The sequence below is a fragment of the Cavia porcellus genome, unplaced genomic scaffold (genome assembly GCF_034190915.1).
Source record: "Cavia porcellus strain 051 isolate PalLab524CR breed Dunkin Hartley unplaced genomic scaffold, mCavPor4.1 scaffold_1, whole genome shotgun sequence".
Lineage (NCBI taxonomy): Eukaryota > Metazoa > Chordata > Mammalia > Rodentia > Caviidae > Cavia > Cavia porcellus.
Window position 1 is genome coordinate 77254922 of NW_026947484.1, and position 27471 is coordinate 77282392.

The window sequence follows — 27471 nt, forward strand, 5'->3', positions numbered from 1 at the left end:
TGCTTTGTCTTCTTCCCTTCCCTTTTGCAACTTTCCTTTCTTTTGCATCACAAAATCTGCTGCCACCTCAAAAAATCCAACTCAGATTCCAAAGCTACAGCTGTAAGAAGCAGAAGGAAAAAAAAAGTACGTGTGTGTGTGTGTGTGTGTGTGTGGTGTTTAAAAAAAAAAGACCGTAAAATTTAAAACAAATTTTGAGTTGCAAAGTCAGGTTGGGAAAAATCAAATGAAAATGCTCAAGATTTGTTCGAAATAAAGTCATAAATGCCTGGAGCCAAGTTAAACAGCTGTTGGGTCAGGCAGGCTAAGGCCTGAAAAGTAGCACCAGGCAGAACTGAATATTGTGCAATTAGCATTTGGCTGCTTGTAAAGAAACACAAGCACCCCTGTTAGAGGATTTCAGATATGGATGTTCTATTCCTAAGTGTACTTTTCTGAAATTTTTGTTTACATAGCAACCAAAGTAGCCTCTGTGTCTTTGGGAGATGTAGAGAAGAGACATTTAGGGCTGGCTGGGGGCCAGCTGGCCCTCTCTTCAGCTCACCTTGCCTCCTGGCAGGTGCTGGACCCGTTTGACCCTGCTTTATTCTGTCTGCAGTCATGAGCAGCCTGCACTTTTAGGGCAGCTTAGACAGATGATGGTCCAGATGCTGATGGAAAGAGGGGAGATGACCTCTGTCCAGAGAGTCCTTTGCTATCACCTTCTTGGATGGCAAGTGTGTCTGGGGCCTGCCAACATCAGCATAATAAATGCTCTAACAACTGCTCTTTTCATTAGGAACATTTCACATCGATGTCTGCCATACCTTGGATCTGTTTGCCCCAGAAAGTCATAAAAGTCAGACTAGATTCTGTTTTCTTTGGAGGCTGGCTTAACCTGCCATTCCCCACCTTTCCACCCAAACATGAAAGGCAGGAGTCGAGGATCACAAACACTAGAGGGTAAATGACCCCAAACAACCCCACACTGATGAAAGAGGTACATGTGGACATCTAGAGGGTGGGCATGATGCCTCAGCGTGGCGGCTGCCTGGAGCAGCAGCAGACTGGACAGAAGAATGAGAAGTGAGAGGAAAGTCAGCTTCACTGTGGAGGAAAACTGGGCTAGAGATCTCACAAGGAGGTATTGAGAGCGTTTAGCATTAAACATTTCCTCATAAAATTAAATTTTATCTTCTGCTTTTTAAATGAAATCAGTGAAGGTAGTTTAATGAGAACACAAATTTGAAACAAATTAGATTTTCAAAATCTTGCCTTTTTTTTATGTGTTTTTATATTTAAAACCACTGGGAAATTCATAAAAATGAGTAGTTTCAGAACAAAAGTTTTTGGTGGCTCACTTTGCAATCTAAAGATTCTTTTTAATTAAGGTAACCTAGAACTAGGAAGGGAGACTATTGAATAATTTTTGTTTCAAAATTCAACTGCTGACATCTCTTAACCTAATCATAAAAATCAGATAAACATTGTCACATAACAAATGTTGTAACTGCCTCTGTAAGTATAAAGTCATGATGAAACCCATAAGATACATGTAAGTCAGACGTGATGGCACATGCCTAATTCCAGCGTTCTGGGAGGCTGAGGCAGAGGATTACAAGTTTGACCCCAACCTGGAAAACATGATAGATTAATGAGAATTTGTCTTAATAAAAATGAATCAATGAATAGATAAATACACAAGATCTGAGATTGTAGCTCAGTGCAGAGGCCTTGCATTCAGTGCTCAGTATAGAAAAGAGATTACATTATTATATAACTCATCATTGCCAATTGATGGAATTAAGTACAACCCACACATTTGATATTAAAAGTGTAGAGATACCTCAGATGTCGAACTCAATTCATTCTGCATTCTTGTTCAAACACCAAAAAGTTGGAGGACTGCACATACTTTTCCCATAACAAATAATAGAAAAGTGAATAATTGCTTCTGAGGCCCCAAAATTATATTTATAAATTCATTTTTCCAGGACTTTAACAAATGATATTTTTCTTTAATGCTAGTGTGGTCTCATGATTTTCCTCTTACCGTTAGTGCTGGTACCCCTAACTTTCTTTAGATCCATGCTTATGATATTTTATGCAAAAAAGGGCAAATATAAAAGCACAGTGACAAATGATTGAACACACTAACACAGCACCGTGCTACATGTTGTTGGTGAGAGCAGCTCTTAGAATGAAGTGTTACCCCTTTGTGTCCTTGGCCAGATGAGACCTGTGACTCACTCTTGGCCTCATACAGGATTTTATCAAGTTGGATTTTCAGTTTGACTGCTGAGCAAAGTTAGTAACACTGAGAAAATTTTTTTCTAACTTTGTTGTGTGAGTAATGGAAAATTTGCATTTGGAGCCAGCCATTCAACAACCAAAATAGCACTGTATATTTATTTAATTTTACGTGAGTGGATACTCACAAGTGAGAATATAAAAGACAGTACTATATCATGCATATTTTACCCAGATACCTGTCTGTCGTCAGTTTCTTCACTGCTTATATGACACATGTGGACAGTTAAGATGACTTTGTGCTTTGCAAGCTAATCATTGAGTATGACTTTTTAATCAATGTTGGGTGCTAGAATAGGATAGGACAGGATATGAAAATGAAGATCATATTCATTCTTGGGTCTTTTGAATGCAGGAAGAGCAGCAGAAAGATTTGGTAAACAGTTTAACAAGTTTTTGGAACCTGTTCTTCTGGGAGTAACTTTGTCTCTTAGGCAACACAGTTAGAGAACAGTACTGACAGAGACAAATTTGTAAGTTATCTCCCAGCTGACAAAATGTACTGAGAAGCAGTATTTTTCTTCTCCCAGACTTCCAGCTGTAGGATTCACACTGCTCTGCTAAAGAACCCTCTTCCTGATTCAAGGTTTTAGGAGAGGTGGCACCGTGCTAAGCTTGTTCAAGTTTGAAGGGAGAAGTATCCTGCATCTGCTGTGTCCCTTGTCTGCTTTTTTCAGTGAGTCCTTGATAGATCAGTACTGAGAAGAACTGAGCTGCCACCCTTAGATCAGTGACTGGAGATGTGCTACACCTGTAGAATCAGTCCACGGAAATCCCCTGTCTGGTTAAAATTACTCTTTTTTTTTCTCTTTCCAGTTCTCTTCTCTCATGTCTGGATCTTCTACCTCTTGTTCCCGTTCTTTCTCAAGTATCCCTTATCCACTGGAATTTGCTCTTAGAGCCCAGCTAACTCTTCAGTTAACTGGGCAATAATAATTAACTGCTTTAATTTTTAAAGATAATTTACCCTACGTCAATGGGTACAGCTGGGAGGTAGGACAAGATGGCAGGGCAGTGGGCAGACTGGAGGAGGATGGACAGTGCTCATACTAACAGATTACTTTTAGATGTCAGTGAATGGATGGTAGGAGACCCGGCTGGTAAGTTCATGCTTTATAGCTTCGAGGGTTGCATGTGTGATGGTTGAGGACTTACATTCTTGGACCAGACAAGTCAGGTCTCTGCCATTTATTAGCTGTGTGATGGGAAAGTTTCTCAACTACTGTCCACCTTAGGTTCCTCATCTAGAAAATAGGGCCAATCACTGAATCTGCCTTGTAGCATTGTCTTGAGAACTGATTGAGGTAATATACAAAGAGTGTTTCTAGCAGCACCTGGTGCATAATAACTGGTGCATGAATATTAGCTATTTTACTATTTCAGGAAGCAAGTTGTATTTGGTTTACTAAAATGTTCATTAAATTTCCACCACCATCTTAATAAACAGAAATGTTTACTGAAGTTAGAGTTCTTTATTTTGTTAGGGAATCCTCTACTTAGAGCTTTTCTTTGATGAATAATTTTACTAATCTACATTTAATAGGCATTTTCATGTAAATATAATACATAAATATTCATGTAAATGTAATATATAAATAGTATAATTTCATGTAAATTATCTATATATGTATATGTGCATTTCCTCCTTGAGAACTGAGGAATAAAATCTACCTAATAATACATTTGTAGATGAATGTTCAATTAGAAAGGTTTTCAAACTTGTCTTGGATCGGTAAATGTGTCTTAACCATGAAAATGATCTGTACTAAAGGTGTTGTTCAAAAATTTTCCATGATGGGATATCAAATGAAGATTTCAGAAACAAAATCAGAGCACTTGCTCATCTGTGTTACAGGTCACAGGAGAGCATTGTGAACAATAGTGGAAAAGTTTTATTTACCTTTCCTTTTAGAAACTTGTCTGAACATCCATGAACAAGGTATGGAAGACAGTCAGTCTCCCTGTAATTTAAACTAGGAAAATTATGCTATGTCTAATTGTTCTTAATGCTACCAATATTGTTTTTTAGAAACCACAATTTACAGAAGAGAAAGCACACAGCTTTCATGTGGTGCCCCTTTGCACAAATGGGCAACATTCCAGAATGGAGTTTTATGGGATTCTACCTACATTAAGCTGACCAAAATGGGAATGAGCCATCAACAATAGATCTCTTTCTTGTACTGTTTTGACAAAGGACAAATGACATTCCTCAGAGCCCTTTTTATGCAGCAGTCTGCCATGAAGTATGTCTGTATTCTTTTTACCTGCAGAACTGGGTTATATCAACTCCATCACTTTAAGGCTTATCTGATAGCAAATGAAAACTGATACTGGTGGGGAGGGTAGTGGCAACTTGGTCACCAGACAGCTATTCATTTGTGTTTGTAAGTTCTTTGAGCAGTTTCATTTAAGCCTGGAAAAATGGTTATGAGCAGTGATACACCAACACTTCCATGAAATTATATAAGAAAAATAGAAAACTATGCAAATTAGTGGTCTGTGTGGGATATCTATATATGGAATATATGTATATATATATATATATATATATATTTCATGTAGTGACTATATATATATCTATCATTATATACACAAACAGGTTTGTGAGTATACTTGTTGTTGACCCATAATGTGACTCAGTATTTTGTAGGTGTTTATATGTAGATACAGATATGTGTCAGCATTTTTTGCAACACTGGAAACAGTTTGAACTAAGACAAAATTGGAATGGCCTGAAACTCATTGACTCTGCATGGGTAATGTTTGTGTATGTAAGTTATGCAGCAACCCTATGTTTCAGAATTGGTGCTAAATGGAGATATTCTTACAATATCTTCTACAATACTTCTTGTGGCATCGTGATTTAATTGTCCTGGAATGTAGTATGAAATAGATTTGCACCTTTTCTCCTTTTCCCTGAGCCCTGAGGAATTTATGGCTTTGCCAAATGGCAAGAAAACTAGGCTGTGTTGAAAATGAATAATCTAGTTCATGAATGGTGACATAGGCATTATAAATATGCAGTAATTATCTATGCTAATACACACATTCAATATATCTGGTTTTCATTTGCAAATGTTTTCTAGAATGCTTTTCTATAGTTTCATCTGCTATCTAGGGAAATCATATGTTAGCTGTAGATGTGGAGAAATTTCAAAGAAAGTGACTCCAGTTGCCATTGAATACAGAAATTGAAAACTAGTGGACAACATGCCAAATTTTGCGTGCAGTTTTGTTGTTCTGTGTGAGTGTTACAGATTTATTGAGGTAAAGTTGACACTATAAACTATATATGCACTATAAAACTTGATATGTTTGGATTGAGGTGTGTACCTGTGAAAGCCATCATTTGGTAAAATGCCAGTGAGAACATCATTATAAGTCTAAATAATTTTCTTGTTTACCCTTGTTTACCCTTAGTAATTTCCTCTTCTTGTCCCGGGCCCCTCCAGGCAATCATTGATTTGCTTTCCTTCATTATATGCTAGTCTGTATTTTTATAATCTTCTATGAACAAGATTAGATAGTAGGCACTATTTTTTTGGTCTGGTTTCATTTTCTCAGCATATTTGTTGTGAGATTCACCCAGCAGCCAAAAATATGACAAAGATGATCTCCATTGTTTACTTTAGATGCTTTATAACATAGATAATACATTGAGTTCTGTATCCATTTTATGTTAATATTTATGCATGGTCTGAGGTGCTGCTACAAGTTAATTTTCCTTATGTGAATTGTGAATTGACCTTAGCACCATTTGTTGGAAAGCACGGTTCTTTGTGTACTTAATTTTTGTACACTCTGTCAAACCGAGGCAGTTTCAGGGCTTACCTCATTTTCCATTTCTCACAGGTCGCTGTCCTCCTCAACTGATGTTCAGTGTTCTGCAAACAGTAGCCTCACATGTTTCTTTCTTCTTCGTTTATAGTGGAAGGGTTGGTTGGTCTGATTTCTGTGATTCTGTCTTATTCAGAAGCAGACATTCTACTCAATCTTTTTTTTCTGAAACAAATTTAATTTATTGCTAAGAGAGTAAAGAGGAAGGGGAATGATAATCTAATGTAGGTTTCTGGTTTTGCTAAAAAAAAAGCAACAACAAAAACAAACAAACAAACAAAAGCTGCAGAGCTGGCAAAGCAGGAGGCATCCTCCACAAGGCAGAGGAACAACTGATTTTGGTGACCCAGAAGCTCTTCTCTTTCTCTGGGTATAGGAGATATGTGGCTTCCCAAGGCTTATTCCTTACATAACTCCCAGGTCCCACATTGGTTCAAGCCTTTCATTTTATTCAGGAAGAAACTGAGTCAGCAAGGCAAAGCCTGTTGAGGTGAGAAGCTGGGATCTCTGTTTCTAGATCCAACAGTGTTTCCACAGAGATTGAGCAAAAATGCATTATATTATTTCTGTAGAGCACAGCAAGCAGAGGGCTGAGTATTTGCTGACAGATTTAGATGCTCAGTGCCTATAACTCACACTCTTTTTCATCTCTTGATAATAACCTGTGAAGTTTATTATAATTTATCTGTTGCCATCTTTGGAAAGCAGGCAATATGGCAGGATTTAACTGTTGCCTCATTCTCTTAAAGGAATTATTCATTGAGCAAAATCATGGTTAGAGGGTTATGTTCATTTTCTTTCAATTAAATAAATTGCCTGAAGCATTTATATTGAGTGTTTTGAACTCTAGGGAGTTATCCTAAGACAAAATTGGAATGGCCATAACACAGAGAATGTTTTTGCAGTATTTCTCTTCCATCATTAACTTTCTGACGGATTTTTGAAGATGTTCATGTTAGAGTAACTAAGAAGTTCAGTCTGTTAGCCTGGGCAATTGTCTGATAAAATTATATGCATACCATCATCCTCTCCCAGGAGATTAACCAAAATATTTCTAAATTATTGTGCAGCCTATGGGGATAAGAGTAAGAAAAGCCCCACAAGAAAGAGAATCATACAAAACCACATTTCATTAGGAAGTTGTTAGACAAAGACACATTTTAAAAAATCAATGTTTTACATAAATCCATCTCTTTACTTTTAGTTGATAGACATGAAAGAAATATAGACTAGGAAGAACAATTGAGAACTTTTGATTTTATATTTTGAATTTTTCTGTTAACATAGACCAGTGGTGGTGAACCTATGGCACGTGTGTCCCAGTAGGCTGTTTGTTATCATCAAAAGCTCTAAAAGGTTTGCCATTACTAACATAAACCCTATACAAAAGTTGAATTGAAAACAAATTATGGTATTTTATCATACTATCACAGGTCATTACTACTAATCTAATCTAGGAAAAGAAACTGTTGGACTCTCTTACAGTATTCATATTTAGTGTTACATTATCCCTAACATAAGCTGTTTTACCTTGCTTGCAAGGCACTGTTGTATTATTAAAATTGTCTGTGTGGCAAAGAAAGCTATAGAGGCCAATTTTAAAGTCAGGTGAGAACATGCTTTTATTAAGACAGAGGAGCTAAACAGCAGCAAACTTTGGACCTTGGGGTTATATGTCCACTTCTATTGAGGGCTCAAGGAGCTGTACTGGTTAAAGCACAAGGAATGGGCAGAGGACATTTGTCTATATTCTGGATCTGCTCTTATTGGGATGTAGGATACTTCATGTAAGTTCTCAGTGAGTAAATTCTGCTCTTTTACCAAATTTCCAAAGTAATTCTGATCAAAATCATGAACTGGTTTTCGTATTTTTTTTCCTGTAGCATCTCTCTATTCATTTTCATTTTCTATCTCTTTTTATTCCCCCACCCGCTGTATTATCTTAGGAACTGCTTAACTATAGACCCAAACATATCTGTGTTTCCCACATGGCCTTGTCTTTCTCTCACTCAGCTCCTTAGCACATCCCTTTAAACTCCAACGGGAGATTTAGGCCTATTGTGTCTCCTGTATCCAGTAATGGAATCTCTTCAAAAAGAGAGTATGTTCCTCTTCAGAGCTTGCATTCAGGCTGACTGCTATATTCTGCTCTTACTGAAGCAAAACCTGTCAGACTTACAATTCATAGCAGTCTCTTGCATCCTTGGGCAGTGTTTGTTTTTTTTCTATACTAATCTCCAGTTTGAATATCTGAGACATTATTTTCACTTTGCTTTTTCTTCTCACTTTAACTTTCTGACATTTTCTCAACCTTCGTTTTGTCTCCTTATTAATCTATCACAAACATTTATTTGGCTACTTACTCAACATCAATTTTTTCCAAATAGTATTCCTTTTGATTGCATTTCTGTGATATATATATATATATATATATATATATATATATAATATTTCTTTGAGGAATCTGTAATTATTAATTTTGGGAGACTCCAAAGCCTGGAAATAATCTGATAACATTTTAATAACCTGGCTTTCTTTCAGAATCTTGCTTCATCCCTATTGCTATTGCATTTCCTTTATTTAAAAAATGTTACTTTCACTGCTAGTAGAAGAGATTATTCTCCCAAAATCAATTTTCTCTTGAAATTACACCTTTCTTTTTAGAACGTTTTGTAAATTTTCTTTCTTGTTGCTATTTGTGGTGACTACTCATGTTTATTTTGTGTTTGTGTCTCTTTACCACTTTCCTCATAGTTTCTTCTTTCAAAAATCTTTGCAAAGGTGGTCTTTGACTCTGTCTTGGGAAATGTTATAGATGGGCCTGAAAGTCAAGTACTTGAAGCCGTTTCCTTTACCCTGTCCAGTTTCCTAGTCCTGCTCTCGGAGAGACTAAATTTCTGGAGAAAATTATGATGTGAGGAGGGTAAGCAGACAGTAGAGGAGGTTGGTGAGGTAGATAGAGATGCACAGATGTTTCTTGCAGCCTAGAGAGGAGATAGAGGTTCATGGTGTGAGGCTTCCATGGCAGATGGTGACTGTGATTACTGTCTCACATGCCTCAAAGGAAGAGAAGGAAAGGGAGACACTTGATGTGAGCATAAGTCTTGAGGAAACCTCACTGAGTAATCAAATAATACCTTAATATATTATTTTTAAAAGTAAAAAAATTCAAAAATCTACAATGAACAGAATATCAACATATTCAATAAAGATAAGAGGCAGAGAGGACTGTACCTCCAGAGGATAGTGGCGACAAATGAGCAGAAGGCTCCCTCTAAATTTTTTAATGTAGAATGTCACTAGTAACATTTGTTCAGCCATGGATGGAAGCACTGGCAATGACAGAAATTGAAACCTGGCATTCGGATTGATTTTCTATTTCCAATAAGTGAAAATGTGGTACTCCTTGCATTTACTGTTGCATATTTATAATAAACACACTGCTTCCATCTGGAGCTTGGTGATTATTTTAAGTGAAGAGTGGGAAGCTGAGACTATTTTCTTTAAACCTTGTATTGTCTTTTCTTCTATAACAAGTGTCCACATCTGTTTAACCAATGACTAGTTACTGAGGTTCAATAAAGATCTCTGTGTATATACAGTGATCACTGGAAAAACGGTGTGATCCCTGCTTTGGCTGCTGCAAAAACAGCATAGGCTTTTATATTTTGAAACTTGGGAACTGTGAGATATGGTTTCTAGAGTGGTTTTTTTTAAAGGTAATTGATGGATGTATTCTTGCCTCCAAGTGTACTGTTACTTTTAGGTCCCATGAATACTTCTGGGCTATTGGCCCAACTCCCTGATTTCTGGAGCTGCAGAGAAATCTGCAAAAAGGGAAAGATCTTCCTTTTGAGTCTAAGCTGGGCCATTTCTGTCTCACAGGATGCCAGTAATTTCTTCCTTTTAAGACTATAACTACCAGTTATTCAGAAATACATATTGAGAAGTCTTTAGGATGGTCTAGATCATTCCCCATAGTGCTCACAGTTCATCTGCAACTTTCTTTTCAAGCTATACTTGAGTTTGATAAGGTTTTATGTTCAATATTTGTTATGGTTTGTGTCTATATGTCCCCTAAAGGCTTCATGCAGTTTTAGATGGGACTTTTTTGGAGGTGGCTGAATCTATAGTATATGATTAACTTGGGATTAAAGGTGGGTAATTGCTGGATTAGTCCACTGATTGGGTTGGCAGCACCTTGATTCTAGTAGACTAGATACAGCATAAGGGACAGAAAGAGGCTTATTTCTTCCTTTTGCTTTTGTTGGTTTTTCTGTCTTCCACTGCTATGAATTGTTACACTTCTGCCATGTGTCACCCTGCATTGGATCCAGCCAATTATGGGCTGAAACCTCTACAACTGTGAGGTAAATAAATCTTTCTCCCTTTAAAATTGGGCATTGAGTATTTTTCTCAACAATAAGAGAAAAGTAGTAAGACAAAATTTGATACTAAAGAAGTGGGGTCATTGCTATGACTATACGTGACTATGTGGTTCAAGGAGTCTTTGGGAATGGCTTATGGGAAGAGTTTGGAAATGTTCAGAGATGTTGCCTGAAAGAGTAGAGCTGGAATACCTCAGGCTGTTCTGTATGGGAGATTCTGGTCAGAGCTCAGAAGAGCAGAAATCCAGTAGAGACCATACCCAGGAGGTTTCTGCTAGGAAGAAGGACTGCATTGGCTATTGGACTACAGATCCTGTGTTGTGGCTTGGTAGAATGTTTGTCTGCATTTTGACTGTGTCCAGATACTTTGCTTGAGACTAAGGTAAAGGGTGGCAGACTAATTAATCTGGCAGAAGAAATTTTAAGGCAGTTGAATGTTGAGACAGTGGTATGGCTACTGTTGGGGGGTTTTAGCCAGATTTATGTTGAGAATCAAAAGCAAAGAGCTCAGCAGAATGATTTAAAACACAGAGTTTGGTCAGAAAGGAAGCTCCAATAAAGCTGTGGACTTCAAAGGTAAAGCAGAGGAGATCATGATTGTTAAGGAGAAACAGAATAGAAAGATGGCCTGAGGACATTACAAGAAGCAGCAGGATGCTATCCTTTGGAGCCTCAAAATTGCACACATGAAGGACTTTACTTTGAGAAAAGGGCTCAGCCACCATGTTCCAGAATGCTGGTAGTCTAAAGAATTTGTTCCTTGGAATGGGGTTCAGATCACTCAGCAATTGAGGCACTGTATACCTGCAACCCAAGACTGGGAAGCCTAACTACTATTCCAGCTGGCAGCAGACCGTGGCATCATCCATTTGTCAGTGGTTTTAGGTGCATGCAGAATGGAAGAGCTGTGGGGTGAAGAAGGCTTCCACTCAAATTTCAGAAGAAGGCCTGAGAGGCCAGACAGTGTGCCTCTGAGAGGGAAGTGTGTGAAACTGTGAGTGTGAAGCTGAAAGTTCAGTGGAGACGCCCAAAATTTGGAGACACAATCAACATGATTGTCTGTGGAAAACTGCAAAGAGAAGCAGAGCTGACCCATGAGAGAAGTCATGGGAGTTATAACCTCTGTAAGTGCCATAGGGGCAGAGCAACCTAAGCCCTCTGGAGTTCACATCTTACTGTAGAGTGCCTAAGATGCTGCACATGGAACTACAGGATTTAGTGTTTTGCCCTGCTGCATTTTAGAATTGCTTTGGTCTCATTTCTTTGTATCTCCCTATTTGTAGAATAGAAATGTCTGATTGTATCACTTTTTAAAATGACAAATCAAAAATTGTAACCTCTCTATAAACATTAATTAACCTATTTAAAAATTATTGTGATTAATAATTGCTAGAGCTACTAAGCTAGCAAGAAGATGATATTAGAAAAGCATTTTGGAAGAGGACAAGTTAGAAAAATATATTATTTCAGCAACTTCATTTTGGTATTATCAGTTGGGGTTTAAAAATTTATTTACTTAATGTTTGCCATACATAATGAACTCATTCATCATGAGGTATTTATATCTACACATTGTATATATTAAATATTTTCCCATTCCCTTCCCTTCCTTCCATTTCTTCCCCCTTTACAAAATTGTTTCCATTTTTTCCCTTCAATTGGTTTTTATAAAATCCTGCTTTTCCTTTCCTTCCCTTTGCCCTCTCCTCATTACTTATTTCCCTCCCCATTTGAACATGTTCTTTCTACTTCCTAATATCTATCTTCCATTTTCAATTAATTAACACATCAGCAGAGGCAATAAAAATTGGCATGGCAAATCTTCAAAGGAATAGAAGTAGGAAAAGTATATATTATTGGGAAAAGTAGGCAATCTTCAGACAACTTTCCTAGCCTGAGCAAAGCAAATCTATTTCCCCCAAAGTTAACAGTTGCCATGTAACATTTAAATTCCCTTTTGAAATGCCTATATTGATCAAATTTCAAACATTTAAAAGTGATTTTAAATTTTACCAATTATTAGACATTCAGTTAAAAATTTACAAATCATAAAAACGAAGTTGATAGTGTGAATATTCTTGGAGACTTCAGGTTGATACTTTTGATTCATCCTGATGAAGAGGAGTGGAGAAAGTGGTAGCCACACAGAACATTTTCTTGACATCTTGTGATTTTAGTAGTTGTCTACTAGCAATGCTTTTCTGCTGCCCTCACTTTAAAAAAAGATGTGTGTGTGTGTGGGGGAATGTTTGCAGTACAACCCCAGGCAGAAATAAGTCACAAGAAGAGAAGAGGAGAGGCACTTGATGAACTACTTTTGTCCATTCTGGTCCTCTAGACCACAACTGGAAGAGGTTGGTCCACCTGGTCCAGTATCCATATTTTGGCACAGTGTTTGTGATATGTTTAGAAGATGATAAAGCAAGGTGGCATTATAATGCAGTCCAGTGTTGGGCAATGTGTTTCCAGACCATGTGCAGTAGCATCACTTAGCAGATGCTTGACATTCACCATTGTCCCAATTCATCCAAAACTCTGGAGTTGTGGGTTTAGAGCTTATAATGTGCACAGAATCTTCACATAACCTTCGCTGAAAACCAGGAATCTCTGCATTTGTAGTTTTAGTGTCTCTGCATCAAGCATATCTACATTCAAATCCTGGTTTTGTACACTCTGCCTTTTCAGTTTCTATTTTTTATTAGTACGTGCTTGCATTACATAGTGTTACATTCCTTGTAGGAAGATGGTACATAGCACATCTGAATTCTTTTTGTATTCATTTCCTTTCCCTTCTCTTCCCTCCCTTCATCTCCCTTCACCTCTTAATCCCCTTCCCATTTGAAGAAAATCTATCTCTCTACTTCTAATTATCTTTCTGTGCTCCCTTAACCTTATAATCTGCAAAGTTCTGTATTCTGTGTGAATCCCATTCTGCTCACCCACAAAATAGAAATAATGTTGGTGCTGACCTCCTGCAGTTGTGCTGAGCATTAAATGAGACATTGACATTAAGCACTGTGTGTAATCTCTGCTTTTTTACAATACATTTATAAAATTGAGGGGCTCATATATTATCATTATTATAACAGATTTCTTAAAGATATTTGAATATCCACTCTGATTTGAGAGCAATGTATAGTATATGTTTAAAGCAAAGACTACAAACATATAGTGAAAACTAATAATAAGTTATAGAACCCATTTACTAACAGGTCAGTAAGGTGGTTAAAGCATTGGTCACATGATTAGTGCATATGGTTTGAATGTGCCTTTTCCAGAACTCAGGTGTTGAGAGTGTGAAGATATTAAGAGGTAGGACTTTCAGAAGTAATTGGGGCATGAAGATTCCCCATTTGTGAATGGGATTAAGTGTCCTTATAAAAGGGCTTGATGGAGTTTAGTGGGGGACCTCTTCCTCCTTCTGCCATGTGACAACAGTGTTCCTTCTTCTGGTACACCATCCCGGAGGCAGAAATCAGCTCCCACTAGAAAATCAAACCTGTTAGGACTCTGATTTTGGACTTTCTAGCCACCAGAACTTCTAGTAATAAATATTTTCTCTTTATGAATTCTCCAGCCTGCGGAATTCTATTATTGCTCTCAATACAGACCTGAGTTTGTTTGATTTTTCTCTTCTCAGATTCTGCTCGTGCTCTTGCAGATGCACTGTGTGGTTTTGATCCTACAGAGGTAAGAGCAGGGCTCTCTTTTGTTGATTTTAAGGTGCTTACTTCTGACTTTCTGCCTTTGAACCAGCTCCAAGGGGAATCTTTAGGAGATAATTTACAGGGAAAGCTTTGATGCTCTCTACCATGTCCTGCAAAATACCATCAGTTTGCCTGGCTTGTTAACCCTCATGGCCTTTGAGAACAAAGTCCTGCAGCTGTTTCTCTGTGACCATTTTCCTACCCCAGGCTGTATCTTCTGCTGTGCTATTTTTTCTGCTGATCATAGCCTCTCTGCTATGATTACAGAATCCCCATTGTCTGAGACTTGGCAGGATAAATTACTTGCTTGTGGCTATTTGAGCAGCAAAGAGACTCTCCAGTGCCTTTCATGGCCAGACAAAATTAAATATTAAATAGAATGTTTTTATCACCAATACTGTTTTTTTTTTCTTTAATTACTTTAACTTTGTTGAGTTTCAGGAGCTGTATTAATGACAAGAAATCACTGATTTTGAGAGCTGGAAAAGTTTTTGGGCTATAATTTATTTGACCCTTCTAGAAGCTATTTCAAGACAAATCCAAATCTTTCAAGTACAAGAAAAATAATGCATAATAATTCTTTTTTTTTGCTAGTATTGGTGAACACTACACAAGTGATATAAAACTTAAAGCTATAAAGTTAATTGAAACTTCCTATATTCATCATTCCTTTTCACAATCCCATCACTAAACCAGGGATCAATTAAGAAAGACACAGAAGAGCCATGCCTTCTAGGAGAAGAGAGCACATCCTACTTAAGGTGGTAAGACCAGAGGATAGAGGTAATTTCAAAAGAAGGATAAGCATGTGAGTAAGTGCTGAATTTGGATTTGGAAAAGGCAGAGGTGCATATGGAGGAAAATGATCTTTTGGCTTTTGCCCACCTGTATCCTTTATTGTGCTTTATTTGCCTCATCTCCCAGCTGATTCCCTCGTGGTAGTGGATGGATCACAGATCTTGGCAAGTTCCTGGCAGTCACAGGAAGTTGATTTTCATTGGCTGCTGTGGCCAGCACAGTGTGCCATGTAGCTGACAGTGTGGGTGGCTGTCTTGGCTCCAGCATCTTATTCAAACCCTCATCACCCGGCAGGCTGGATGGTACTGTTTCTGTTACACCTGGAGTCGAATTGAGGCTGAATAGTTTTGTGACCTCCTCAAATTATTGTGCAGTTCATCTGTGGGCTGGGGTAAAATTCAAGTCTTCTGATGCCATGATCAACTAGGTCTTGAATGATTAGTATAGAAAGACTAGTATTTCAATGGTAGGAATTACTCATTAGGGAAATAGGCATAAGTTTAGTAATAGCTCTATCATTATGGGCATTGCTCAGTGTAGGTCCTGAAACATCTTGATGCATCTGTTAGGCTAGTGGCTCCCTTCTTTTCAAAAATGAGTGCTATTTTAGTTCTGGCTGCAGTGACAGAATACAGTATGTGTGGTTTAAGTAACAGAAATTTATCTCTTCCAGAGACTAAGTCAAAGTGCTGGCTGGTTAGTGTCTAGTGAGGGCCCTCTTCATGATTTGCAAACCACATGGTTTGTATCCTTACCCAGTAGAGAGAAAAAATAGATCATCTCTCTTTTCTCTTATCATAAAATGTACCATCCCACTCCTTAGGGCTCCATTCTTGTGACCTTTTTAACCACTCAAAAGCTCTACCCCCCCAAAATATTATAACACTGAAGGTTTGGCTTTCATGTGTGAACTCTGGGAGAGACACAGACCTTAAGCCCAGAATACATGCTACAGCAACTGTGGGAATTTATGAGATTCTTACTGTGCAGTGTGTAAATTCAGTTCTACCTGGAGCTCTTCCTCTAGATTCCCACCAGTCTTATTCTTTTTCTTCTCTTAGTCTTTGATCCCTATCACCTTCATACCTAGGCCTGTCCTGAAAACCCTTCTTAAAATTAATGCCTGTTCCCATGGTGGTCTTCTCAAACCATTTACCTTGCTTTGTGTTTCTCCATGGCACTTGGCAGATTGTCATAAATGAATCTTTATTTATGTATTTTTTTGCTGTTTTCCTATACCTATTAGAAGGTAAACTCCATCAGAGTAAGAATTTCAGTTTGGTTTAATGCTGCTTCCCCATGTCTGAACTTCAAGCATAGCCTGGCATATAATAAATATTTGATAAATAAATTTATTTGTTGAATGAATAAACTTTCTGAGGCAAATAGAAGAGTCTCTGAAGCTGTGGTAGATCTGGAATTGTCCAATTAAATCTTTTTATTCCAGGCTTTTCTATCCTGAATTGTTTTTGCTTTGGAATACCTCATTTAAAGTAATCATTAAGTATATGACCAATCTCACACATAGTGTTTGTTCCCCAATGAATAACCTGCTCACCAGCATCTACCCATTGACATGTTAAAAGCCCCAGATTGTCATCTTAGGCTATTGATCCAAGTGCAGCTGTCTTGTTGATAATGTCAGTGTTAAAATAACAAGAAACATTTGTCCAGTGTTTACCATGTGCCAATCGTTGGACTTTGAAATGTCCCCTAAAGGTCCATGTGCTAAAGGCTTTGTTCCACCACTACCATCTGGGGCTCCATTGGGAGATGGTGGAACCTTTAAGAAGTAGTCTTATTTTAGTTAGTTTCTCATTGCTGGGACAAAATACCTAGTACTCACAAGTTAAAGCAGGAAAGATTTATTTTAGCCTGCAGTTTGTAGAGGTTTCAGAACATAGTTGTTTAGTTCCAAGCAAAGTAGAAATAGTTCATGGCATGGCAGACAGAAGAAGTGATCCAAAAGGCAGGAGAGCCTTGCAGGCTGTGCCCCTGCTGACTCACCTCTTCTTACCAGGCTTTACCTCTATATGCTAACATCATATTCATCTATAAACCCATTAGGGGACTAATACAATACCACACAACCATGATCCAGTATCACATACCCATGACCCAGTCAATTTCCTAAATCTCCACCTATGAGCACTTTGGAGGAACATCTAGACATATACCATAACGGGTTTAGTGCAAGGAAGTTAGGTCATTAGGAGTGTGCTCATCAAGGGGATATTGGCACCCTGGATCCTTCCTACCTGTCTCTTTGCTTCCTGGCTGTCATGAGATAATCAATTCCTCTGCCATATACTTACACTATGGCATACTTCCTTTCCATAGGCCCAAAAGTGGGATCTCAACTGACCATGTATGGTAATCTCCAAATTGTGAGCCAAAATAAATCTTTCTTCTTTTTAAATTAATTAGCTCAGTAAAAGAAAACTGACTAATACCACTAGTTTATGTTACCGAGTCATTTCTGCTTTAAAGAATGTTACTTATGTAGGGACTATTATACTGCCCATTTTTCAGTTGAGGTGCTGAGGGTTGGGTGTTGGAGGTAGAATGTGACTTGTGTGAGAGAAGATAGAACAGTATATTTAAAGATTGAAAGGTAAACATGTACAATATATACAAAGTTGTGTTTTTATTAATACTGTTATGTACTGATATATTCAATTATACTATGTCTGATGATATAGCCAATTCTATTGAAGATAACAAGAGACAACACAGGAACTATGGTAGAACTCCTTGTACAACGATCTTATATGTCTTTTTCATTTCATATGTTTATAGGAATACGTTTTGTTTTGTCTTGCTTTGTTTTATTTCTCCCTCTAATATAGAAAAGATAGAAATACATGTTAAGACTCATGCATGTGTGGAATCTATGAACAGTTTATGAGAACTGATCTTATGACACATAATGAAATGAACAGATACTTTGAAGAAAAAGAGACACTAAAGTATCCAGTGCTGATCCTGGAGTGTCATAATGTGAAACCCAGCAATAGTACTATTCTTTGTTCAGAGTGATATTAGCCTGCTTGGGTTTATTCAATCTCAACATAAATGAAGATATGGATAACTGCATGTATGTTTAAGTGTATAGAATTGACAACCATATTACCAAGTTTTTGTTGGATAGTTGAACAGAACTGTTTGCAGTCTTGCTGTTTGAATTCCCACTTTATATGTTCCACTTCTGTATCTTAAACAACTATTTGTAAAAAGACAGTATGCAAACATCAACTAGGGTTTTCTTATTGTTTCTTTTTTCTCTGAACATATGTATTATTTCTACCCACTTTCTGTTTTGTTTAGTCTTTCTTTAAATAAAATTAAAAAAAAAGAAAGGTAAGCAGGAATAGTACAAGATATTCAGAATGGCCATAATGGAAAGTGCATGGAAAAATGCATCTGGGTGAGAATGGTAAAATTATAGTTGTAAGTCCTTGAGGTCCATCAGCTTTCCAGTTCTAATTCAGATATTGTGGTTGACATTTTACTGGTCTTTAAGATTTTGAAGCCCATGGTATTCTGTCTATATTGTATGAATTCCTCATATAAAGGTCTAACTTTTTTCTGAGTCTTTTTAAAATTGAGGAAATGCAAGCTTTATAAAAAATTAGAACAATGTTTTCAATATGCTCACTTTTTTGTTTTATGATTGTCAGAACATTTGACTAGCAAAACTACATAATTTACAATTGTTATTCTGCTCAATGCTGCTCATAAAATAGAACCCTGTTGTCAGAAGAATTTTAGGACAGACTATTCATTAGAATTATTACTCCATTATAAGAACAAATAGGAGAGCTAAAGGAGACAGCTTTTTATTTTCTTGCATGTCTTAGACAGACAGTGGTTAAGGAAAGAATAAGAAAAATCCAAAATTTACATTGGCATAAAAATTACACCATTTGTATAAATAAAGTCTTTCTATCTTTTTGTCTACTTATGACAAAACAGTTTTTGTCATATGAAATATAATGATAAGTAACCCTATTCTAAGTTGGAAACTTGTTTACAAAAAGGACAAAATTTAAAATATTACAGAACAGGAATGAAAGGTCTACAAAATTGCAAAAGCTTTTCACTAGGCTAAATGATGGCTCTCAAAGATATCAAGTTCTAATCCCTAAAACCTGTAAATGCTGTCTTACTCAGAAACAATGTTCTAGATGTTATTAAATTAAGAAGGTTATGTTAGAGATATTATCTTGGATTTTCCAGGAGGGCCATAAATGTAATTATATGCATATTTGTAAGAGAAGCAGAGAGGTTTGACATGCACAAAGAAGATCCTGGGAAGACAGGAGAGAAAGATTTGAAAATGCTGGCCTTGAAATTTAGAGTGAGGTCAGCATAGGCTAAAGAATTTCTGCAGCTCCCAGAAGCTAGAAGAGGTAAGGGAAAGTATCTGACAGGAACATGGCCTCCCTGGCTCCTTGGTTTTAGCGTTAGTGATACTGATCAGGGATTTATGCACGGCCAAACTATATGTGAATAGATCTGTATTGTTATAAGCTGCCAAATTTATGGCAATTTGTTATACTAGTCTCAGGAAACTAATATAATGGGATTGTGCTTTCCTGCCTCAGATGTACCTGGTGATGTGTCTGGTGGTCATGTGTGTCTTTGAGGACTAGTGCCTCAGTTTTTCTCTCTTTTCCCTTTAGTGATGGGCAGGTTTACAGATGAGTTGGCCTCCATGATTGAGGATGCTGAGTAGTCTCATGACCTGCCATCTGCCAGCTGAGAACGCAGAAAACCAGGATGCAATTCAGGCTGATGGCAAAAGTTTCAGTCTAAATTAGAAGACCGGAGGGCCAGGATTATCATTTCCAAGAGCACGAAAAGATGAATATCGCAGTTCAAAGAAACTGAATTGCTCTTACTCTGCCTTTTTGTGTATTCAAACCCATTGGGTGATGCCCATCCATGTTAGTGAGGGTCACCTTCTTTACTTAATCCACACTTTCAAATGCTGATCTCTTCTGGGAATAATCTCATGGACAAATCGGAAAACAATGGTTTCTAGGTTTCTGGGCAGTTACCCGCGTGTCCATCTCCCCATTAAGTCATTGTATAAAATTACCACTCATACTTGGATCTCTGAGGGACTATTAAGCAGGGTTTCTTGTTGCCTCATAAAGGACGTGAGAGTGATTAAAAACTGGCCTTCATTATTTAAGGCTCCTGAGAGTTGGAAATATATTGTCAGCCTTTCTTGACTGGACGCAAGGACGTGGTTAGATGCTACAGACATGTTCCCAATGACAGTATTTTTGTTGTATCATTTGCTCTTCAATGATCCTTGGGTCCACTGAAGCCTCCACTGAAGTCCTGACAGTCTCAAATTGTCTTTCAATGTCCTATGTAGTGTTCTATATCCCAGAACTCTAGTTAGATTGGTAGAGAAATGCTGGGAATTTAGGGTGAAAGTTTCCTTTCCAGTAAGATTTCTCACATACTATTTTTCACATACTAAAGGGTAATACATAGTGGATATTGTTTTAATTTTTTTTTTGGTACAATGAAGCAGATCCAAGATGAAACCAGTTCCCTATTGCCTGAGGCCGTGACATTTCCTCTGTGTGTTGTTAACATGCTACATTCCCACAATCCAATAGCCCCAGGGCAGCATAGGGGTTTCAAAGCAACTTCCTGTTCAGTATGTAATAGACTATAATAGGTTGTTAGAAAAATGGGTGACTATGTAACTTTCAGATGCTTTTTTACAAATGAGGGAGACAAGTACGAGGTCCAGTGACCAGGAGATTCGCGAATAATTTCCCTTATCTCCTATAATCACTCCTGTGTGCCTGCCTAAGAGCCTGGGTGTTTAAAGAGATAGCCAAGGCTTGAACTGTGAGCCCTCTACCCAACTCTTAATTTGTCTTTGGATAGACTCCACTTCTCAGCGTTCCCCAGCGTGTTTCCACCTCTCTGATGGTTGTGATCCCAACCTAGAGTTCTTGGCTCTTGCAGGCAGTAAGAAATAGGTCCCTGCTTTTTATTAGCCCTAGAACTTGGAAAGACTTAAAGTACTCTTTTAACATCCAAGACCGCATGAATATTTATGAGAATAAGAAAGTTTGCCAAAATGAAGAATCAGCATGAGACTTCAAGTGACCTGACTAATAAAAAGTAGTAAAAATAAAAAGGGACTTGACTGGTCTCCCACTCAGTAGAGCCTGGAAAAAGAACTAAGTTCTTCTGGTATTGTTGAATACCTATAATAAATTCCAAAAATCTGCCTTGATTCTTTACCACTCCCCAGATATATTCCCTTTCCACACGTGACTTCACAGAGACCTTCCCTGCATGATGTGGTGCTCTCCATTTTCCCTTCCCTCTGACCTCAGCCCTGTGGCTTGCTCTGGGCCAGTGGTGTAACAGTTTTTTGTGGGAAGAGTCCTTATTTTTTTTCAATCAACTAGCAATTTAATAGTCAGCTCACAAAGGTCCTGAATGTTTAATAAGGGCTTTTGCAAGTCAGAGAAGTGGCTCCAGCACACTGCTGCATGAGGCCAATAGGATGTTATCTAACATAGAACAAGCAGTTTCAAAGGGACTTGTGAGACTGGGCTTGCTCACTCATGCCCCTTAGCCATTGCTGTGAGCAGGATCTGGCCATGCCTCCTGAAAGATGACGCCCTAACAGAGCAGAGTGTCCCATTTGCTCCCTGCCAGTGGCCACCTGACTACTAACCCCCAAGTGACCTCAGTCATATAAATAGCAAATTTGCTATTAGATATAGCTTATTTTGATTTAGATTGAGAATGTACCCCTCAGTGCTTCACATGGGACTTTTGTAAGGTGACTGCATCACAGGGGCACTAACTTATCAGTGAACTCAGCCACTGAGTTCAGTAGCTAAACGTGCTGTTACGAGCTGGGCTCTGCTTGGATGTTGGTTTCTGTGGGTATTATCTTTAAGGGTATGTGTCCCTCTCAGGCTCCTCCCTTCTCTCTCTCCTTCCTGGCCACTGTGATATGAGCCATTTTCTCCTGCTAGACTACTCTGGCATGTTGCTTCTGCCTTGCAGTCAGCCAACCATGGCCAATATCAATGTTTCCCCTTTAAATTGTAGGTATAGGTATTTTGCCTTACTGATGACAAAATGACCAAAAGAGAAGCTCCGTAGTTGTTTGTTGCACAGGCAGCTGCAGCAATAGACACCTGATAAAGTGCTCAATGCTAGATTCCATATCTGGTTTCATATTTTGATCCTTCCCTGTTCAGGAGGGGTGTTTGGTATCCATCAACTTTACCCTGTACCCTCCCTCACTGGGGATGGAGACTTGGGAGGAAAAACAAAGCTCATCTTCCCCTTGAGAGCCTCTTGAAAGTTCTCTGCATGGGGGATTGTGTGATAAAGCTTGACATTCACCTTGAGTATATTCTTTGTATTAGAAAAACTTACAGAGAGCTAAGTTTGCCAGAAAAATTATACAGAGAAAGGGGAGAAATAAGCTGTTTTAAAATTTGTACTATCAAGTTTTTAGGATACTTTTTCTTGAGGCATGGCCTACAAACATTTCATCCAGAGGAAGCAAGCAAACCAAATAAACAAATAAACAGATAAACCCCCCTTCAGGAAGGTGTCTTAAGTCTCACATCAGCAAGTGGCAGCAGATGGTTTTACTATGTGTTGGTAACCTATGGTAGATAGACGGGAGTGGGATTTGTGGAGCCTTCACTTACAACTATTGAGTCAGGTGTCATTTTTATGGAACACACAAAGTCAATGTCATGCCTGTCACCCTCAGGCCTTAGGGAAAACTTCGGTGCTCTGCCTAGTTAATACTGTCAGCCTCTGCATTGTCATTCCTGCAGGCTTTTCTGCAGAATTTGGCAAGGGCGTTCTATCCAACAACGTGGCTAACTACAGGACTACTCCTTAATCAAGAGCTCATGGGAAACAGTATATACATCCCTGAGATCACCTTCCTTTTCCTGTGTTCTATGTTCCTACCCATGCCTTGAACCCCAATCCAGTAATGCACTGGGGCTTGAGTCTTTGTTTCAGAATCTGCTTCTAACAGAACTCAAACTAAGGTTGTAGAAAAGCCATCTCAACTTCTAATGAGTTGCCCAAACACCTAACACACAGGTATGAGGCAGGCATATAACTGGTTCTTCAGTTCTACCATTTTGTTCTAGTTAATACCTGCCTGGGAAACAGACTATGGATCAGAGGTGAATATACCCCAATAACTATCCTAGACAGCCTCAGAGATAGTCTGGCCACAGGTGTCTGTGGAGTGGAGGGATCCATTCAACTGGGCTAGAAACCAGAGCACTTCACTCCTGGAGTTACAATCCTGGACTAACTAGTTATTTATATTGTGTTCATTTAAGGACAATGCAGCCTTTATAAGATTTCTTTTTAAAAATAAGATTTCTAACCAGTTGCCTACATTGGAATATTCTTATTATATCAATAATCTGATATCTCTTTGGTAAGTACTCTGCCTTTTGAATAGCAATATTTTAGGTACTAAGTAACGAGTGTTGAGGTATGGACTCTAGATTGGATCTCTCACAATCTAATCAAATAGCACTGAAATATTGAGATCTGATGCAGATACTTTAAAAACTAACTTCCCTTAGAGTGTGCACTGGAATTAACTTTGTGTATTTATACAAATAAACATATTTTCTTTCTCATTCATTTAAATACAAATGCAAACATCATATTTTACATTAAACTGAGTGTTTTGGGGTAGTGTGTGGAGGTGTGGCCTTGGGTACTTTATCTGGTGTCTCTCTCGCCACTTCTCTGGATTTACTTCCTGTCTATCATGAACTGAGTGAGTGTCTTTCCTCCACCATGTTCTTCCATCAGAAGTTTTTGCCTTAGACCCAACTGAATCATCTGAAAGCATGAGCTACATAAACAATTCCCTACATTAAGTTTTGGGTGTTGAGTATTTGGTCCCCAAAATAGGAAAGTTAAGTAATATAAGATGTGGACTCATTTATGTTTAAAATTATTAAAAATCAGATGCTGAGCAAGGAATGGACTACAGAGTTAGGTTTGAGGAAGTATAAAGACAAAGAAGGCTATTAGAAGGTGAAAGACAGTGTTGGCTTAGATTTGGGAGTTGGAGACAAGTAGAAAGATTGGGTATATACTTTTCAGTTGGTGAAAACACTGCTTGCTACTAATGGGTTGGCTGTGGGGGTGACACAGAGGAATTAGGAATTATTGTGAGGCTTGGGACCAAACAACCAGGCCAAAGGATCAAATATAGAGGAAGAACAAATATAGACGAAGAACTTGGGCAAAGTTTTTAAAAATGTATTTTATTTTAGATGACTTAAATATCAATTCATTGACTCAGCAAATATTTTTGAGTGCCTACGATATGCCAAGTACTGCTTTTGGTGTTGGCTGTGTATCAACGAATAATAGCGCAGAGATCCTTATATTGAGTATGCATGTGGATAAAGTAGTTTGGAATTCAGTGATAAGGTCGAGGCTGGAAATATAAGTGCAGGAGTCATTCCCAAGCAGATGGCCTAGGAATGGTCATAGGCACCAAGAATACATCCTTAGAAACAGAGCACTAACAGAATCTTTGAGTTCTTTGTTGTGCACTGCATTTAGGATCATTATAGTTTCACAATCTATCACTTCAGGTTAAGACAAATTCATGTTTTAAAGACTTATATATATATATGGATATAGATTTAGCATGCTGGTGAATATTTAAATAAAACATTTATCACAATGATGCATTGCTATTAATTCTGTTCATAATATCCAATTGCTCTCTCTCAATTCAAATAAATTTATCCCATCATTCTTGTCAATATGTTATTTATTTTAATAGCTTAAAATTTTAATTATATTTTTGACCACCTCTTGCATATCAAGATTGCCAGCTCTGGACTAGATTTCCCACAACCAAATATTAGCTTTATCCTTAAGAGCTGAGTGTTGTCAGGAGAATTTCCCATCTCTCTGAGTTCTGATTTTCAGTTGAACAGGGGTTACTAAAAAGGGCAGTTATAGGGTCACTATAAAGATTTACTGAATCAGTTTATGTAAAATTCATAGATAACTTCTGACATAGAAATTGCTCAGTTAATTGTGGTTTGCATCATTATAAGTGTTCTTGCTAAAAATCAACAATAATACAATAGATGAATTCCAAAATTGCATGTGCTTTTAAATCAAATAGGAAAAAGGATAAATCCCCTTCTAACATATCAGAGAATGCAAACTTTTAAAAAGGATGCAGGGTACATCATGAATATTAATCCCACACAAAGAATCTGAGGATGAAAGAAAAGTTTAAACATGCTGTTTGTGGCAACGAGAGAAGAGCAGATCAGGCAGCATAAGTGCTGCCCCTTGCTGGGGAAGCCCACTCCAGTGAATGCGTTGGCAGTCTCCCCTCATTATCCTGAATGCTCATGGGAGCCTCCTATACTCAGAAATGACAAGCAAATGCACACTGCTGAATTAAACATATTGTCACGCATGGCATCAACTTGCCTCATTGTGTGTGAATGAAGGAAGAAGCATGTCTGTATGCTTCCTGAGAGACAGAAGAATTTCTGTTGGCAGAACTCCATATGGGTATTTAGAAGGATGCTTTTAATAAAATCATGGGTTGGGATTTTGTTTTTCAGATAAAACTAATTCAGGGAGCCCTGGCTCTATGCCCCTCTTTGAATTATGTCTTCTGTACACTACCCATCAATGCAGAAGGAGATGCAAGAGAAGATATAGATACTATATGCTCTTAAATTTGGGCACTTAAGTTTCTTAAGAAACTATCACAGCTGTTTTTCACTTCAACTTGAGATTCTGCGACATATACCTAACGTTTAAAATGTATGAGATGACTTAGATATTCTTTTACTATTTGGCCTTTTATCTTTCATTATGTTGTTGTTTTGGGGTCATAAAACCTTAATGCTTTGACTTAATTGGTGGCTGAATTTAAAGGTAATTCCTGGTGAGTTTGATTCCAAGACCACAGAATAAACTTTCCACTATATTTGTGCCTAGAGACTGCTTTTCTTTTCCATATGTCAGTTATTTTTAATGATTAAATAAATAAGCACATAAAATATGACATTGAGTTAAGAGATTGACTGTTTCAAAAAGCATATTGAATGTGGACATGTAGATGTTATATTGCCCAGAAGACAAATGTCATTTCAGTACTACTGTCACTGCTCAAAATATTTTGAGATGCCTTTCTGGTATTGCTTTCTGATATGACTTTCTAATTTTGTAGATACTTTGGTTGACAGTCCCTGCTGGCACTCCCTGCCAAAGTGTCAGATGTGTGAGTGAAACAGACCGGTTTCCAGACCATCCTGTCTTACTCTAAATACCATCGAACAGTTTCCATTGATACCACACGAAACTAAAGAATTACCCAGCAGAGAACTGGCCAGAATTCTTGACCGAAAGAAGTAAGAAATACAATAAAATTGTTGTAAGAATCAGAGACACTTACCTCTGGAAAGAGCTTGGCATATAGCTGGTGGCTAGTTTCATTCACATAGTCATGGCTGCATGCCAGGCAGGCCTTGTTGTAGGTCAGTGGTGACAGTTATGGCATGCCTGCTGCAGCAGACCATTTGTGTCACTGAAAGCTCTAAAAGATTCACCATCACTGCTTTACCTGCTAGGGATATAGCAGTAAATAAAACCGACAAACATTTTCCCTTGGGCAGGATGCAGACAGTGTAAAAACAAATGCCTACAGTTCATTTCAGTTAGCAATAAGTGATATGGAGAGAAATAAAATAGGTCAAGGGGTAGAGGCATCTTGGCACAGGGAACAGAAACGTGGATGGTGAACCAATACCATTTTAAATATGGAAATTTTCTATGATAAGCAGAGGAAATGTGAGAATCTGAGCATTTCAGAGGGTTTGGTGTTACAGAGGTCCTGTAGCAGGAGTGTGCTCTGCTTATTCCAGGGACAGTGGTGGAGGGAAACCTAACTGCAGTAGAGTGTAAGGAAGGGCAATTTACAGTCGTATGTTTGGAGAGAGCAAGGTCTTGGGGCCACTGAAGTGACTTTCTCTCTAGAAAAAATGGGTCCAGTGGCAGCAGGAAGTATAGGAACCACAGACTTTGGTTGTTAACTTTTGTTGTTTTCAGTCGTTAAAATGACCTGTTAACAGATGGCAGGGCCAGAAATAGACCCTGAACTTGTTTAGCATCCAAATCCGTGCTTTGTTGCTACACTGTGCTGTTGAGACGTTATAATATTTATGGTCTCAGAGTCATTGTATTATAAAGAGATCCCCAAATTCCAAGCACTTAAAATTGAAGGAAAAGGAAAAATCTTAAATACTGAAGACCCTCTTCCCACTCAGCACCATGGAATTTGCTAGCCTGTACCATTTACCCTTCTACCCATCCCTCCGGTTTTTCAGTTCATCGCAGTTTGCAGAAAG

General features: G+C 38.0%; 1 long non-coding RNA gene across 1 annotated transcript in view; it reads right to left on the reverse strand.

The window, feature by feature from the left end:
* Window positions 1-26657, reverse strand: part of LOC134471397 (uncharacterized) — a 47107-nt gene extending 20450 nt beyond the window's left edge. Inside the window, exons 1-2 of the long non-coding RNA XR_010040871.1 lie at window positions 26520-26657; window positions 6124-6294 (exon numbers count right to left, since the gene is read on the reverse strand). This is a non-coding gene — a long non-coding RNA (uncharacterized LOC134471397). The remainder of the gene's footprint in view (window positions 1-6123; window positions 6295-26519) is intronic.
* Between the last annotated feature and the right edge of the window lie 814 nt (window positions 26658-27471).